Source organism: Symphalangus syndactylus, chromosome 18, assembly GCF_028878055.3.
Source record: "Symphalangus syndactylus isolate Jambi chromosome 18, NHGRI_mSymSyn1-v2.1_pri, whole genome shotgun sequence".
NCBI lineage: Eukaryota > Metazoa > Chordata > Mammalia > Primates > Hylobatidae > Symphalangus > Symphalangus syndactylus.
The window spans coordinates 90,908,628-90,925,711 of record NC_072440.2 but is presented as its reverse complement, the minus strand read 5'-3'; the positions used below and the strand labels follow the sequence as shown (position 1 = coordinate 90,925,711).

General features: G+C 41.6%; 1 pseudogene; it reads right to left on the bottom strand.

Annotated features, from left to right (window-relative positions):
• Positions 1-1,153: 1,153 nt before the first annotated feature.
• LOC129467972 (nuclear transport factor 2-like) lies at positions 1,154-2,910 on the bottom strand (annotated as a pseudogene).
• Between the last annotated feature and the right edge of the window lie 14,174 nt (positions 2,911-17,084).

Here is a 17,084-nt window from a genome sequence, read left to right as displayed (position 1 = left end):
TCAGGTCATTAATCTACTCTAGGGCCAGGTGGTGAATCATCTAAATACCTGGATAACACTTTCATGCAGCCTATCTATCTCCATTTTCTCCAGGATGGTGACATCTGGTCTCTCTATTTAAAACCACCACCCTTATACCAGTTACACAGTCTTGATCTATTACAGTGAGGGCCATAGTAGTATAGCAGAAATATGTGTAGTCAACATAAGAATGAACTAGGTTTGTACCATGGTTTTGCCACTTATGCCTAAATGTTTCCTTGGGCAGGTCAGTTTCTTCAACAAAAATACAACTCACAGAATTGGTATGAAGACTATGTGTGATACTATGTACAATGGATAATGAATTTACATCTATAGAGCCCTTTTATATTCAGATACCTCATGGATTGTGTGTGTTGAATCTATGTGCATTTTTATTACCTGTTAGCAGATGAGGAACAGAGGTTCTGCCAAGTGGTTTCACTTGCCCAGACTCACACTCTGAGGAGGTGGTAGAACCAGGATGTGAACTCAAGCTGTTTTGTTTGTAAACCAGTGTATTCTCTTCATTTGGCCTGTTCCCACTTTGCCATGGAAAAACGCAAACCCTAAAACACCGGCAGTGTATAAATACAGGTTCTGTGCTGTTCTTTGTGAATTCATGCTCAAGTTCACTGATCCTTCCTTCTCCAATTGCCTAGAAATTCTCTGTCTAGCCATCTGGGGACTCTATCTTTAAAAAGATCAGAGTGTGTTTTTCTTTTTTTTTTTTTAATTCTTATTAAAAAAACATGATTTTATTGTATCATGACACATTGAAATATCTGAAAAAAATCAATGTCTGGGTGGTGAGGCAGCTGCTTTCTCCTTCACTTCCTTGAGTAATTAGAGCAACTTGTCAGTAGATTTTTTTTTTTTTAAAAAAGGACAAACCTTTGCATTACTTAAGTCCTTCTAAGGCATGCACTAGTACAACACGAATTTCTCCAATCCTATGCAAGTAGTCTAGCATCCAAACGTCATGAACGTGTTGGTGACAGCAGTGCACTGTACCCACTCCCACCACTGCCCTGCTCATTTGTGTATGATGTTTGGAGCAACTGGAGGAGTGTGAATAGTACTGAGAAGAGGCGGCAGGAGGAAACAGCATGAGTGCCTGGCTGGGAGGAGGTCAGCCCATGTTGTGTAGGGCAAGCCTGAACATGTCATTGGTGCAAACCCACACCTTCTTGATGTTCTTTAATAAGAACATCTGGTGGAACCCTATGATGGAGACTTCATCTGCCTTAAGTTGGCCTACAACCATGCTGAGGATGCAGCTATCTGGTATAGGCCTGTTACTGGGAAGTGCAGGAATCCTTGTTTCTTAGTCTTACTTGGAAGAAAGAATTCTGCCAAGAGAAAATTTAGCGCTCCCACCTCCAAAAGAAAGATAATTTATTGAAGGAAAATAGAGAGCAGAGAGTTTATTCAGAGAGACAGAACACTCTGAAAGATGAGGCAGAGTGGGCTGCTGAAAGACAATGAGCCAGTAGCTCCTGAGATTCTGCACTCTGTTTTTATGATACCAGATTTTTTCTTGAAGTTCCCACCTCTGTCGTTAAGTCTCCACTTTTTTACTTTGTGTAGTTTTCCTGCTTCTGCCTTAAGTCCCCCCGTTTTCCCATCTAGTTTCCACCCCAGGCTTGTGGGACCTTTCCTTACTGAAGCAGCCTCGTCGTCTAGGGTAACACCTGAGGTTCTTTGTCTCATGGCCGTGGAGATCAAGGATGCAGACACACAAAGAATGAGGTTAAGAGCAGAAATTTAATAGGCAAAATAAAGAGGAGAGCTCTGCTGCAGAGAGGGGTCCTGGGAAAATGAGTTGCTCATCCACAGTGAAATGCAGGGGTTTTTATACGTGAGCTAGTGGGGAGGCCGTGTCTGATCTACATAGGGTGGAAAAAACAAGTTAGGACCAGGTGTGCCATCTGCATAGGGTGTGAATCTCACACTCCCCCCCCCACCCCAGTGTTTTATTATGCAGGTGGGTTCTCTGTCTGAGCATCTCCATGTTGCCTAGTTCTTTCTTGCTGTACACATGCTAACAAAAAAGGGAAGGCGGACCCCTATGGTGGACATGCCTGGCCCCCAGGTAGCCCTTTTCTGTTGATGTAGCTGCAGGCCTCCCCTTGTACAAGCTTCCAGCTTCCTTATCTACATTTGCAGCTGCATCTTTCAGGCTGCTGTTAGAAAAGAAGTAATGTCTAGGGCTGCTTTTCTGTTAGAAGGGAAGTTCTGCCGAGGACTCTTTCCCCCTCACTATCTGCCTAAATAATTTCTTTCTATCTCCTTTATCATTGCTATTAGTTGGTGCACATGCATGGGCCCAGTGTTGGATAGGAATTCTACCGGATGGCTGCATTGCTCATTACTGCCACCCCAGGAAGGTTGTATAGCATCAAACCTAAATGTATTGTGCCTGCATATCTCTTAGGAATTTCTCTGTTGCCTTCTTTCCACCTTATCAGCATGTAGCTAGCTACATTCTGACCAGTTAACTGCAGAGTGAATGATTACTGGGCATCTTAAGGGGTGTTCCTTTCTGCATACGTATTTCTCCTCCTCTCTGCTCATATCTAGCATGCATGTTTTGGATGGTCCCTGGGGTGTGAGATTTTCCAGACCTCCCTTTTCTCAGGGGCTCTCCCTTCCTGCTCATTTCTAGCTATCTGCCTACTCTAACAGGCTGATGATCTTGCACCATGATGCTGTGCTGCATTTTCTGGAACAGAAGGGAAGGCTAGCTTTCTCCTGGAACGGCTGTCCTTCCCATGTAAGGTGTGACACGTCAATGTACATTGCACCTACTTGGGTTGTATTGTAATCAAATAACTGGTAGTAATGTTGAATGAAGCTGGGTCCAATCTGCTCCCAAATTGGCTTGCCTCATATTCTGGAGCATCACTGACCTCACTGAGACTCAAGGGGCTGGCACAGTGGCAGCAGCAACGCAGTGCACTCTGCGACCACTGTCCCTTTTCCCTTGCCTTCCCTTGCCTGCTACACTGCACTCTTGTTTTTGCTTGAAATTTTATTTTCCCATTTTGAAAATTGCCTTTCTATATATTTAGCAGAAACTATATTTAGTGTTCAAAGCACTTGAACGTATGTTCTCTCATTTAACAGTCTGCGGAATGGAGGAACTTGTCTTTATTTTATACGCAAGAAACTGTGGCTTGGGTACGTTAAGAATGTATCAAAGCTTACGAAGCTGGTAAATGGAAAAGCCTCCTCCCTCTAGCTTCAGGGCTTTTTTTGCACTCTCTCTCAGTGCTGCAAGAGCATCTAAATATCTGTTATCTCTGGGAAGCCAGTTTTCTCTTTTGCCCTTTACACCAGACATAGCTTCCTTTAGAAATATATGGGTGTATTGTAACTCTCATAGAAGTTCTTTCATCAGTGGGCTACACAAGGTCCTGAAATTTCTCAGGAGAACTTAATTCTAAAATTCTGTTAGAAGGAACACCCCACCAAAAGCCAGAACATCAAAACTGAACAAATGTCTAGTTTATCAGGCAGGTGGTCTTCTCTCAGCGTATCTTATACTGAGAGTAATAGGATAATAAAAATGTTCTCAATATGCACCGTCAGCTTACTTTATTTCAGATATTATTAAACTAGTCTTCTCTCAAACCTCCTATTAAAAAAACCCACAAAACTCTTGAAAGAAGAATGATAAATGCTTTAAAAGTCCATCATTGAGCCAATAAGAAAGTTACATTCATCATGGCCCAAAAAGCATGAAAGCAGAAGTGAGAGGGTGGGAAAACTATAGAATGCAGCTTTTTCACTGAGGCCACCTACTGCTTCCTGGACTGAGCTTCAGATTTTAAGGCTGGGATAAGAAGTCAATACAAAGAGTTCACCCTATGTGGTGGGTCTAATAAGAGCCCATTGTGTAAAAGCCTATAACCTAAGAAAAGGTTATAAAACACTACAGAAATCCTTACCAATTCCATTTACATTTTTTGTTTCCCCAACATTAGGTTGGCCCATGTCAGAATGTTAATTCTTGACTATTATTGACCTATAAGTGTGGCAGTTTCATGTGATTTAATGTAATAGAATGTCATTGAGATTTTTGCTCCTGGCTGTATCTCCAATGCCTAGAAGAGCATCAGGTACATAGTAGGTACTGAATAAACATTTGTTGATGGGATGAATGAATAAAATCAAATTGGAAACCAATCATCAAAAAACAAGTAGAATAACTGCGTATGTGAGTTAAATCACATTTAAACAACCCATAACAAAAGAAGAATTAATAACAAAAATGAAAGGAAATCTAAGTTTAATATCTGCTAGAAACAGAAGGAAAAAATAGGAAGCAGGGGGTGGTCTCTTGGAGTTGCCTTTAGTGAGATTTGACCAGATAACGGGGTAAACACATTGACTTCCAGGCTCCCCACAGTACTCTTCTTAGCTGTTATTTGCCAGCTTGAAATTTCTGATTTTCATTACCATCTGAATAACACAGATACTAAAAAATAAAGAAAACTCAAGTCTTTTCAATGTTTATAACCAAATGTAATTTCCTTGAGTAATGTACAAGTTCATATTCATAAGAGAAATACCGAATCTCAATTAAAAGCCCTATGATGTGGAGCTTTGAAGCCCTCCTTTCAAGAGTTATCCAAGATTATGTGACGTTTCCTCACCATCCCGTCTCTCTTTCATATTTAATCAGATACTGAGATTAGAGATGCAATTTCCTTTTTGTGTCTAGGGAGGTTTATCAGAATGCTGCACACTATTGCTTCCACTCTGTTTCTCCTCATCCCCAGGTTATAGTACCAAAGTGTCTGTCTTACAGTTACTCACTGGAAATCATTTACTTTCTTGATTTAATGAACAAAAATACTGTGAAGTCACATTTTGTGTGGTGGTTAAGTTCAGAAGTCAACAAGTAAGGTGAAAATCATATATCGTTAAAACTTCACATGAAAACCTTTCTACTACCCATAAATTAAAATATGCAAAGTTTTAAATGTACAATCTTATGTAGTATTCCTGTATACTGGATGAGAACCACTGAATTAACTAAAAACATAAATAAGAGAGAAGCATATCAGTAGATGTACAGCTATTCAAATCTTCTGTCTTAAACTAGACTATGAAATTCATGGGGAGGACCATGGGGTAGGTGGAGACTCCTAAAGTACTTTTTATTTTAACGGTATGCCTCTACCTGTATTACATGTGCATGCATTTATTCATAATGAGGATGACATATTGCATTTTATGCAGGAGTCAGGGCCTAACCCTAGGGCTGAGGATTATGCACCTGCATTTCTTTCTTTCTTTTTTTTTTTTTCCTGAGATGGAGTCTCCCTCTGTCATCCATGCTGGAGTGCAGTGGCATGATCTTGGCTCACCGCGACCTCCGCCTCCTGGGTTCAAGAGATTCTCTTGCTTCAGCCTCCCGAATAGCTGGGACTACAAGTGCACATCACCACACCCAGCTAATTTTTGTATTTTTTGTAGAGATGGGGTTTTGCCATGTTGGCCAGGCTGTTCTCAAACTCCTGACCTCAAGTGATCCGCCTGCCTCAGTCTCCTAAAATGCTGGGATTACAGGCATGAGCCACCATGCCAAGCTATGCATTTCTATTATATAAACGAAAGAGATCATTGGGTACCAAATAGAGATTCAAGTTTGGGGCTAAATTGTTTACATACTGAACCCGCACAGCCAGAATGCCTCCTTCCTAGAAACAGTGTGGTTGTGAGAGAGGTGAGTGGGCCTATTAGGTCCTGGGAGAGAGTGAGAACTTCAGCCTGTGGATGTATACCAGATCTGCTGTGAGGATGGCAGCCTACTGTAACAAAGGTCTGTTCAGCCCAGACATGCGTGAGTGAGATTTTCAGCTGGGCCTGGGATTAGAGTCTAGGTGCTTTAGGTAATGCCAGATCTGTTAGAGATATTTTCTTCCAGAGTTCCCCCTTGCTCTCCACTGCTTCTGGGGCAGAAAGACTAAGAAGAGACCCAGAGGTAATTTTACCATGAAGATAATGAAGCTACAGTTTAGGGTTCTGCAATTGCATGAGTCCCTTTCAACATATGGGGAGGAGTCTTAGCAACATGATCAAATGGTCATTTTTTCAAAATTTGTGACATTAAGATATTTTAAGTGCAGTCAGCTAAGGCCACACTTTCTTTCTTCTCAACTTCTCCAGACAAATCCTATTAGTTTGTTTTTGGTGGAGTAGTTGTAGACATTTCTGGGATCCAGCTAAGGGGAGAGTTGCACTGGAATTACAGTGAGTTGGGGTTTTGTGATTCACACATAAGTCACTTCCTTGCAGAGGTAAGTTGTAGCTGACTGTCCTGTTGCATGAATGGCTTCCAGGATGCTCTTGCCACCTGCTGAGATGACCTGCCTGGTGCTGGCAGGAGGATGTGAGGCCAGAAGCCATGCTGCCATGTGACTGTGTCTTACACAGCCCGGCACTGGATGCCGACAGGCAGTGGAGGAGAAACCTGAAGAGAAAAAGACTAAGTTATGGTTCCTTCTCTGCCTTGGAAATGATGTCATAAAATTGTTGGCATGTACAGCTGAAAATGTAGGAAACATACCAAAAAAAGTATGTTAGGCAGTTAATTAATACAAATATTGTGTTCTTTATCTTCATTTTATGATGTTTGTGGTATTTGTCAGTTTTCTAAAATTTGCGTGCTATGATATACTTTGTCTTTTCTTTATAAGTAAATATTCACTTTTATACAAAATTCTGATTTTGTAACTTTGCATTCGTTTCTAAAATGGGCTGTCAAAATTGTACATAAGCTTCAGGTCTCACTATAGCTGCATATCTACAGGCTGGACTCTTGGCCAAAGAATGTTTCCACACCCTACCAAGGCTTTTCTTGCTTGCTTAGGGCATTCATCCACTGCAGGGACATATGTCTTATGAGCTTCAGAGGTCACCAATCTTTTAAAGGCTACCTGAAATTGAGGACAGGTTGCAGTGCCCAAAGCTGGGTAGCATATGAAGTCTGGCCTCTGATCTTTGACAGTAAACTATCTCTTTTTATAGGGAGGAACAAAGAATGGCCAGTGTGCAGACCATGAACCAGAAAGAGGAGGCTGCTTTCCTTCTTATTTGGGAGAAAAAAGGCAAATGAATACTTTGCTTTCACTCCTAGTTGCCCCTGGCTTGTGTGACTCAGAGGGTGGCAAAATCAGACAGAAGTTCTTCCCCTAGACAGAGGCGATCTTCAAAGCCATTGTTAGAGAGAAGTACTGCTAGTCTAGGAGGCAGAAGACTCAAGTTCTTATTCATCAAGGTACTTCTGCCTCCCTATGATTTACATTCCTGTTCTGTAAAATGGGAATTTTAGTCCCTTGCTTGATTGTGTTAAAGGATGTATTACACAATGCTGGCTACAGAGCCATGGAAACATGAAATTCACTAAGTCCGTGTAAGGGATTTGTTGAGTAGAAGAAAGTATTAAGGATAAAAATCAATACTGTTATTTAGCTAAACTTTCAGAAAATATTTTCCTAGACTAGCCGTGGGCTACAATAGGGGGGTCCTGATTAATTATGGTCAGGGAGGCTCGGAAGATCTGGAGTTCTATAATAATGCAGTCTAATTCATGGGGGCCAATTTGTTCAAGCCTAGCCATGTTTGTCAGTATAATTGAAAGGAGAATCATCAGATTCCAAGTGCCCCAGCCAGCAGCAGACCCAGGGGACTGTGCTCTCGTTCTGCCTGGAGACCTCGCTAGGCTACTTGTTTCCAGGCTGGCAGGAAGGGAGGAAATCTTCTTTCTGGATTTTGGGCTACCTATTAATCAACATCACTTTCCTCATTAATATAAAGGCATCCTCAGCTGCACATTTTGAGGAGCTTCCAACAATTCGTTTTTCCTCTGGTTACAGAAAAATCAGCCTTCATAATGAGGAGGAAAGCTGTGTTTTTCACAGAGCTAAATATTAATTCTTTCAGTTTGTCATTTACATATCCCTCAAATTAGGTTTACTTTTTCAATTTACATGACTGAAGCCCCACAGCTAGAAGATATACAATTAACACTCTTTCTCTGGATAGGGTCAGAGGGCCTGCTTTGTGGGCTCAGGTTTCTCTGAAGACAGTAGCTGAAGGTACATGAGAAATGGAAATTTAATTGGCATAACTAGGAGGAGCTCCTTGAAGGCTGAGAAGATTTTCCTCGGCCAGTTGTTTCCACACAAACAATGTTGGCCGGGGAGTGATTCCACTTTCATATCTCTTCCTTCTACAGAGGGGAAGCACCAGCCACTGCCTGTGTGCCTTTAGGGACAGGCTCTACTCTTCTCTGCCAAGATCAAGGAGTCCAGTGGCCACTCAGGGGGTATTGTCTCTTTGCCAGAGCTAGTGGTCTGCATGTGTCAACTAGATCTTCACCAAGGTTTATAGATGCCTTGCTCAAAAACTTGCCTTGATGTTAAAACAGATGGACTGAGTACTTTCTCCTGCAAGAAGCCTGTGGGCAACAGAGCCAGACTCCATCTCAAAAAAAAAAAAAAAAAAAAGCCTGTATGGATGTCCCAATACCTCTTCTCTTCCTCCCTCTCTTCCTCCCTCCCACTATTCCCTCCTTCCCTCCATTACCTCCTCCCCTTCTTCCCCTCCCTTCTTATCTCCTTTCTTCTCTCCTTCCCTCCCTCTCTTCCTCCCTCACTTCATTTCCTTCTTCCCTTCTTCCGCCTCCTTACCTCCCCCCTCCCTATCTTCTTTCTTCCTTCCCTCCATTTCCTTCTTCCCTTCCTCCCCCTCCTTCCCTCCCTCTCTCCCTCCCTATCTTCTTTCCTCCCTCCCTCTCCTTTCCTCTCTTTCCCTCCTTGCCTTTCATGTCTAGTGTCTATGTGCTGGACACTGCTAGATGCCGGAAATACTATGATGACAAAGACACAGGCTGGTGAGGGAGACAGAAACAGGCATGCTTAAGGCAGTCTGATAACCACCTCCATAGAGGACAGGACAGGGTTCTGTGGCACAAAGAGGAGCCAGGCCAGTGGGATGGGTCTTATCTCTCAAATCTCTCAGCGCCCACTGTTGACTGTTGATACCCCACACTGGATTTTCCAGTTCCACTTGCACTATTATTTATCTGAAACGTGTCTGTGATTCTGGTCTTAGGCCAAATTAAATATTCATGAGTTCATTTTTCTCACCTATAAAACATAAAGAGCAAAACCTGAGTTCAGTCATGCCATGCGCTTAGAATTCCAACCACAGCAAATGCCTCCTGAGCCGTGAATGGTATCAAATAGGGGTTAGGCTGCTATTTGACCTTTCTCTGTAAGTGACAGTTCATGTCATAGAATTACCTCTGATTCTTAAGGACTTAGAAGACCTCCTTGGAAAGCCAAGGCAAAAAAAGGTTCATGGTGTTGGATTCTTCTTAAGACTGCTGAGTAGCTGGATTTCTTTTCTGGATGCCTTCTGAGGTCATTTGAGGTTAATAAGGTGGGCAGTGTCAGCTTTTCATTTTGATCGGGTGAGAAGAATCAAAGTCAAAATTTTGTATCTACACAGCTGGTAGTTCTGTTTATATATATATATATATATATATATATATATATATATATATAATTTTGGCATTTGGCTTAGTGCTTAATCTATGTTTTCTCAATTAAAAAGAGAATGTCTTGGTGGCAAAGAGTGCTGAGTCTAAGGTCAGATAGAGCCTGATTCAAGTCCTGAACGTACCAGCTGTATAAACTTGAGCAAGTCACTTCATTTCTCTAAAGCTCAGTCTCCGTTTCCTCTCTCTCAAGTAGAGACAATTGCACTACTACCTTAGAGGAATATTGTGATTTCTGAGTGCTCTTGTCAGACCTTAAATATGCAATAATTATTTATTATTACAGAATACCAAATGTATGCATGCTGTGCACATGTGAATCAAAGCATATGCCTGTGGTTTTCATGTACATTAGGCAAAGCTTCCTGGCACACTTCACCTCACAGAGGACAACTTCGAGGTACATTAATTGGTATGGTGGCTACTTGTAAAAGACACTCAAAGGGCTGTCTCTTCAGCCCCTCTTCTCTAGTAATTGTCTCTCCTCATCCTTAATGTGGCCATATGAGAGTCACTGTGCTGATAGAGTGATTCTATTCCTTAGCCATAGCTTATTGGCTCAAGGTTCAGACTTGGGAGCCAGGGAGTTGGGTCATGTTCTTTCTTTGACATATATCGGTCAAAACTGTAGTCCAGGAGATGTTAGAGTAGCCGTTCTTCCTGCCATGTGGACCTGAGAAGCACAAGAGTCTGGCCTGGAGAGAGAGAAAAAGGAAGGAAGGAAGGAAGGAAAGAAGGAAGGAAGAAAGGAAGGAAGGAAGGAGAAGGGGAAGGGGAAGGAAAGGGAAGGGAAGAAGGAGGGTGGGAGGAAGGAGGGAGGGAGGGAAGAAAACGAAAAAGGGGGAAAAGAAGGGAAGGAGGGAGAAAGGGGAGAGAAAGGGAGGGAGGAAAGAAGAAAGAGAAGAAAGAAAGAAAGGATGGAAGTGAGGAAGAGATGTGTAGTGGATGTGCCGAGAGGAGTGGGAATATGAGCCGGGCAATGAATTCTAAGTTATATCTTGTTCCATTTATTCCTGAGATCTAGTCGTATTCTGGTTTCTATGCTTTTTAAGATTATCCAGCAGCATTTTAATAATTCATCTCTACTTTTACTTAAGCTATGGAGAGTTGGATTTTCTAAGTAATACCTTCTTCCACACATATTACACCAGGGAGAGTGCCTAGCACAGATGTCTAGCTGGTATTAACTGCTAATAGACATTATACCCACCTGGTCTTTCTAAATAGTTGGTCATCATCATTATGATGGCATTACAGAGTGGTTACATGAGTTTAAAAATTACTTTGTATTTTATTGTTCTTTCTCTGAGTTAGTTCCCTCTGAATGAAAAAACAAACAAACAAAAAACAAAAACAAAAACAAAGGTAACATGATCTTAGTCCAGAGGTAGTCAGAACTAGCCTAGTCATATGAATAAAAGAAAATCTGGAACGGTGTTATAGCTGCAGAAATTGGCAGTTTCTAACCCTGGGTCCCAGGAGATTAACAGACCAGGAGCACAAAAGGAAAAGTTCAGTAGAGCAGAGGTTCTAAGGGGCTTGCCTGCCCCTTCCAAGTATTGCTGGAGCCACAGTCCTGAGATGTTATCAGGGTCATTTGTCACAGGGAAGAACATGATCCCGGAAAAAGACGTTCCAGGGTCCTGGGTTCCAAAGAACCCCCACTCTTACCATATGCTATACCTGCACAGCTGGGAAGCCAAGATCCATCTCTCCTCTGGGGTGGTGGGATAAGTAAGCGGGTAGGAGCATGGACTCCAGAGACAGCTGGAAACTCCCTGAGTTTCAATCCTGGCTCTCATATGTGATTTTGGGAAAGTTAGTTGATCCTTTTGCCTTTCAATGTCTTTATCTGTAAGATATGGATAAGACTATTTTCTTACTAAGGTCTAGGAGAGGATTAAATGGGTTGATACATGAGTGTTTGGTACCTAGTAAGTACCACATGAATATTAGCATTATTGTTCCTGCTGCTGTTAGTATTACTAACAACAGCAGCCCTGGGAGCTCACAATCCACAAGGAGGCAGCACTGAGAGTCCTAAAAGCTAACCAATGCAGGCAATTCCAAAGGAAAGGTATTCACAATGAGGATTATGGAAATTGAGTAGAAGTTCAGGGAAGACCTCCTCATCTTGAAATCTCTTGCCTGGAGGGAGCCTTAGTTTTCCTCTTGTTCAACAGCTGATGAGACTTATGAATTTCATTTATAATATTCCTATCACACAATTGTCCAACACATCTTTGCACATTTTTCAGTGAGGAACTTGTTTTTTTCGGGTTGAATATATCTTATTAAATGGTTTTGCCGGGTAACAAGTCACAGAAGCTACGGAACTAGAAGTCAACCTTTTCTCTTCCTTCTGTCTTATAGCATTTCTTTGCCCCTCATTCATTGACTAAGTCTTATTAGTTCTCCCCACCTACACCCCAAATGCAAGATAACTTGTACTTCCTGAAAGGACATGGTTCATAAAGACCATACATAGCTGAAAACTTGTAGAAGTTAAGACTAAACCTCTGAAGGTAGCCGTGTTTGTTTCCCAGCTAACATGTCACTGGCATCTGGTTAGAGTATGAACAAAGCTTCAAATCATTTGATCTAATAGTTTAGAAAAGAACCATATCAATGCATTTTGCATTCACGGATTCACATGATTTCAAATTGTCTGTATGAAACAAAACCTTGTTAATATTTTATCTCAATTTTTTCACATCTATATAATTGAATGTTCCTGAGATGGCTCCTGAATCTGTCCCTTCCTCTACATCATCGCCTCTCCTTTACTTTACTCATCATCTCTTTGTGCATTGTTGAACCTACATTTTACGTGGTGATTACAATGTCTGTCTATGTGTCTGTGTTCCCATCAGTCTATATATTGAAGAGTAGGGAAGAATTTCTGTTGATATTTTTTTCTCCATCTCTCTTCTTGCTTGGAAGTGAGTAAACACATTCATACACACACACACACACACACACACACACAATCTGAAAATATTTTTATTTTTATTTATTATTATTATTTTTTGAGATGGAGTTTCACTCTTGTTGCCCAGGCTGGAGTGTAGTGGCATGATTTTCGCTCACTGCAAACTTCACCTCCCGGGTTCAAGTGATTCTTCCACCTCAGCCTCCCGAATAGCTGGGATTACAGGCGCCCACGACCATGCCCAGCTAAATTTTTGTATTTTTAGTAGAGATGGGGTTCTATCATGTTGGCAAGGCTGGTCTCAAACTCTTGACTTCAGGTGATCTGCCCGCCTCGGCCTCCCAAAGTATCTGAAAATATTACTCTCTGTACACGCATTCACACATAGTATCGAAAATATTACTTCGTTCAATCTTCCCAACAGTTCTAGGAGGCAGGTGGATATTATCTTCATTTTTCAAATTAATAAATGAGGCTCAGGGGGGTTAACAAAATTGTGTAAGGTCACAAAATTCACAAGTGATAGAGGCAGCATTTCAACCCAAGCCTCTGACTCCAAAGTCTAGGTTCTATCTACCATGCCAGAGCTTTATTTTCAATATTTCCCTTGCTCATTTGAAGCTTCTTAAAGACAGAAACTGTGCCTTTCCATTTTTATTTTGGTAGCCTTTAGCATAGTAAGCCACAGCCACATCCAGGCTGGCATTCACAAAAATTCATAACTGATGTGTTGGTTATTCCTAGAGAATAGTAGAACATGACCTGGAGAAATGAGGAGTGCTGAAAAGTGGAGCAATTTGTTCAGAAGTGATGGTGATTCGGTAGGCCTGTCTTTCAAAAATGTTACTGTCAGGGCACAGGGTTCTACTAAGCATAATTCTTATCATTGTTTCCCAAAATGATGTAAGCCAAACTGAAAGTCCCTAAGACCTGGCAGTGATTTTGATGTTCACTCAGCTACCTGGTTAGTTGCTGACCTTGGTAACTGGTTTGGGGTAATCGATCAAAGGCAAAAGAAGGAAACCAAACCTTGGAGTAAGGGGCCAAGCCTAGTGGAGTCTTCCCTTTTTCTGTACCTCACCCACCCTGTTCAGCAAGCCTGGCACATTTTTTCTTTTCAAAGTCACCAAGTCACTCTCACCTCAGGGCTTTTGTGCCAGTTGCTACTTATGCCTGGAAATTTCTTCCTCTTTTCTTCTCCTACCCAAATTCCTATTTGCCTTTTGGGTCTCAGCCTAAATATCTCCTGTTTAGTGAGGTCCTTTCTGACTCTTCAGTGTAGGTAAGAATTTCTGCTAAGCTCTTGCTGAAATAATCCTTAATACCCAGACATTAATTACATAACTGTTTGCCCTAGTATTTGGTATCTCTTTTGCATATTAGACTATGAGCTACTTGAAGGAAGGGACTGTGTCTATTTATCACTTGTCAGACACAGAGCCCCATGTTTTGTACATGATAGGTGTTTAATAAATATGGATCCATGGGTAGATGAATAGATAGGGGATAATAGGACCATCTCCCTATTTCTCCCACTGGAAGAAAATGAAGACGGAGAACAAAAGAGGTGATTTTCACTTTCACCTGGAGAACATAATGTTTCAATAAGAGAGAAGAGATTTCATTTTCTAGATTGTTGTTTTCAGAATGTTTATCATTTAAATTCTCATTTTATTTGCCAGTACACTTATATTACTCCAAGAATGAAATTGAATAAATAAATTTTCAAGTAACCCAAGGTGACCGGGAAGCCTAGGCTGCATGAGCTTCCTAGAGGGTGAGCAGTCTGCAGGCATCAGGACAGGCAGAACAATCTGTCTGCCTTTGAACTGGCACTTTCTCCTTCACCATTATCTTTAAACATCAGATGTAAGTCTGGGAATTGCCCTCGTCTTCAGTTCTGGAATGTGATGTGTTTTAAATCTTAAACAATGAAAACAGCAAGGGCCTAGGTTAAAATGAAAATTCCTCTCTTTTTATTCAACATGTTCACAAGTTTTTAGGACTCGTTCATTTTCCATCTTCTAAAACAAAAAGGGTGACTCATGCTCACAATAAAGACACTATTGGGCGCAGAATATAAGGAACCAGACTGGTGTGGAGAATGACAGACAGCCCCAAAGAGCTTTTAGACTCTCATTAGGGAGTCTGGAATGATATAGAATTTAACATGTAAATAGGCTGACCATGTTTTTTATCTTCCCTAACTGAGACACTTGTGAGAGTAAAAGGAGGTGATAATTATTAATCTGGACTAACCTGTGTAAACACATACTGTCTGGGCTAAGCCTGAACATATGTCCATCCTTTATTTAATAGCGCTTTGCAAGAACAATGAAATAGCTCCATGTAGTACATGACTCATTCATTGCTAACTGAATTTTACAGTTGATAATACTCTAGAAGTTCAGAGAAGGAGGCGGGTGGTATCACTGCCTAATGCTGGGTGGTAATTGAGGGCTGTAATAAGAAGATGTATTCTGAACTGCATTTGAGAGGATGAGCAGATAGAGAGGTAGGTAAGGAGAGCAGATTCCCTCATGTGCATGAGAGGACAGAGATGTTTTTCAGCATTTCATCCACTGGTCTTGATTATTTAGCCTGAAGTGAAATTTGTGAAAATTATCAATATTTCACACAGAAGAAAACACTCTCTCTTTCCAGCCATGCTTGTAGTTGAATTCTCTAGCCCCACAGCAAACTCAAACCCTCCAAAGATGAGTCTGTATGTGCCAGAGGCAATGCCCGAGTGATACCTCTCTTTCTCATCCTTGCCTCTTCTTCTTTCTTTCCCTTTCCCACTTCACTTTCCTTTCCTCTTCCTCTCCTTCCTACCCTCTTTCTACTTTCCTTCTATGAGCATTTATGCCACACACACCCATTTATACTCCATCCTGTTTCTGCCCAGGTCATGAGGACCAGGGCGACAACAACAGCAACCAGGACACACTAGACTGTTAGAGCTATCATTCTAAAATAAAGAAGCTGCAACTCTGTGGGTTGGGGTGACTGATCGGCTCCTGTCCAGGGAACCTGATCTCTTCTAGGCTCCTGAAATTCCCTGAACACTATCTTCAGAAGAAAAACTCCCCATGGCTGAAGACCCAGCTGTGGCACTTCTAAAGAAAGCCACCTTCTTTGTCTCTTTCTTATCTCCAAGCCAAGGCTTAATACCCTTTTCAGAAGAGAGCCTGATCTGTATTTCAAGAGGATTTCTTTTAAGACAATCAAATTGCTAAGCGTCATTGTTCTGGTTCTGCTTGGAGATCTCACTCACTTGCAGCTGTGAATGGTAAGCTCTGCTCCATCAAGGCAGCTTGGAGGGAGCTGTATTGGCAGAAGGATGTGAATTCCTGAGCCTCCAGGACCCTGCCCAGTTAATACGGATGGAAAGGCAGGGCATTTGAGTATATTAGCAGTAGGCTTTTAGTTTTTATGTTTGTGAAAAATGCATAATTTGTAAGTAAAAATAAAAGAAGTAAACATTTAAAGTGAAAGAATGTTTCACAATTTGTAAGAGGTTTTGAGTGTCTTTCATAGCAATATTTGCACATTCTTTTCTTCCTCTAGGAAGTAATAGGCAACACTGTCTCTACCACCCACTTCCCTGCCTTTGGTTCTATGGGTACTGGCTTCCCAGAAGGAAGGAGGCCTGCAGAGAGCATGTGCATCACTGCAAGCTGCAGGAAAGCATAGCGAGCTAGAAGGAAGGGCAGTCTGTTAAGAGAGAAAAAGAAAATATTGATTTTTAAACCAGAATTGTGGATGGCTGCATATTCTTTCCTGGGGAGTAGAATAGGAGGCTAGAGATCTTCTGGAAAATTCCACTCATGGGATATTGGGTGGAATATCCTACTCATATCTGGTTAACAAGACACTTCCACTTCCACTGGTATCTGGCTCACAAGAATCTCTGGGAGAGTTCAGAATCAGCTGGCCATGATCAGGCTGGGTTCTGATCTCATGTATGTCTTCTCCTTTGCTCATTTCACTGGAGCCACATGCTTTCTTCTTGCAGTGAGGGATGTTCTTTTGGGAAGGAGGCTTAGTTACAGATGTGGTCCGCTTTCAGGGTTCATCATTTTATAGTGCCTGGCTGTTTTTGATCATGGGCTCATTTGCTGGCCTTTTATGTTTGTTTGTTTGTTGTTTACCTTTTAAATCAAATTTTACAATGTCATATTGCTTCATGAACCAAAGTAGTTATAAAAGGCATGATAGTAACTGATTAATAAGTTAAAACAAGTTCTCATTTCATGACTATTCTCAAGGCACTGTGTCAGCCACTGTAGAGAGACAGTGGTGACTGTATTAGTTCATTTTCATGCTGCTAAGACATACCTGAAACTGGGAACAAAAAGAGGTTTAATTGGACTTACAGTTCCACATAGCTGGGGAGGCCTCAGAATCATGGTGGGAGGCAAAAGGCACTTCTTATATGGTGGCAGCAAGAGAAAAATGAGGAAGAAGCAAAAGCGGAAACCCCTGATAAACCCATCAGATCTCATGAGACTTATTCATTATCACGAGAATAGCATGGGAAAGACTGGCCCC